The sequence below is a fragment of the Theropithecus gelada genome, chromosome 12 (genome assembly GCF_003255815.1).
Source record: "Theropithecus gelada isolate Dixy chromosome 12, Tgel_1.0, whole genome shotgun sequence".
Classification (NCBI taxonomy): Eukaryota; Metazoa; Chordata; class Mammalia; order Primates; family Cercopithecidae; genus Theropithecus; species Theropithecus gelada.
Genome location: NC_037680.1, coordinates 115,917,791 through 115,919,010, shown reverse-complemented (window position 1 = coordinate 115,919,010; position 1,220 = coordinate 115,917,791). Strand labels below are relative to the sequence as shown.

At 73.4% G+C, this 1,220-nt stretch overlaps 1 protein-coding gene across 1 annotated transcript in view; it reads left to right on the top strand.

Moving 5' to 3' along the window:
• Positions 1–315: 315 nt before the first annotated feature.
• HDAC4 (histone deacetylase 4) overlaps positions 316–1,220 on the top strand; it is a 345,400-nt gene continuing 344,495 nt past the window's right edge. The window contains exon 1 of the mRNA XM_025404973.1: positions 316–568. The gene's annotated coding sequence lies outside the window, so the exon portion shown is untranslated. The remainder of the gene's footprint in view (positions 569–1,220) is intronic.

Sequence of the window (1,220 nt, the reverse complement as noted above, 5' to 3'; positions counted from 1 at the left end):
AACTCAACACGAGCCCCGCAAGCTCTGCGGCCTTAAAACAACACCCGCCCGGCCGGTGCGGAGTTCCCGCCACCTCCACGCCTGCCTGGCCCGTGACTCGAGACCCTGGCGGCGGGCCGGGCTCCCTCCGCCTGAGCAGGGACCCGACGAGCGCATCCCACGACCCTCAGCAGCAGTTGCAGGCCTGGCAGACCTGCACCCCATGGACACCCAGACAGCCGCGTTCCCGCCGCGGGGCTGGGCGAGGCCCGCGGCGCCTGCGCACTCGGTGACCGGGCCGCCCTGCGCCTCCGTGCGCACGCAGCACCACGTGACCCACTGCCAGTACCCAAGATGGAGGCAACGGCGAGGCCTGGCCAGCTCCCCGCCTCAGCCTGCACCCCATTGTGTGCCCTCTAAGCGCGAATTAGGCTCGCAGACACGCGGTGCTGACCGCTAGGTAGCCATGCGGGCTACCGAGTGGGACTAGACACGGCCGGGGCCCGTGTTTACGGTCACTACTGGCTCCGGGTCTCTGCGCCTCCTCAACCGCGAAGCACCCAGCGGCTGGCGCCTGGAGCGTCTTTTGGTACGCCCCGCCCCCTAGAATTGACAGCTCCAGGAGCCAATGAGGTCCAGGATGCATGCGGGGAGGCGGGCAGGGGTGGAGCCTCTCCGCCGCTCACGGGGCGTCCGGCCCCGCGGTTGGGCAGTCGCTGGGCGAGGGGTGGGAGCAGACGGGCCGTGCGCAGGTTTCAACGGACCAATGGAAGGCCGGCCAGGCGCCCGGGGCGGGCGGGCGGGAGGCGGGGCCGAGCCGTAATTGACGAGCTCTTCATTAGAAACCAGGCGGGAGGGCGGGGCCCATATGGGGAGGTGACGCAAGGCTGCCGCAGCCAGTGGTTGCCGAGCCGCCGGCGGGCGGGGCGGGGCCGGGTCGGCTGACGGGCGTGCAGGGTGGCCTATCGCCGCCCGGCTCGACGCTGGAGGGGGGAGAAGCATCATGGTTCAACGTGGGTCAATTTTTTGTGAATGAGGAGGGGAGGTTGTGGGGCCGCCGCCGCGGAGCACCGTCCCCGCCGCCGCCCGAGCCCGAGCCCGAACCCGCGCGCCCGCCCGCGCCGCCGCCGCCGCCGCCGCCGCCCGAGCAGCCTCCCAGCCTGGGCCCCCGGCGGCGCCGCGGCCGCGTCCCGGCTGTCGCCGCCCGAGCCCGAGCCCGCCCGCCCGCCGGGGGGGGGGGC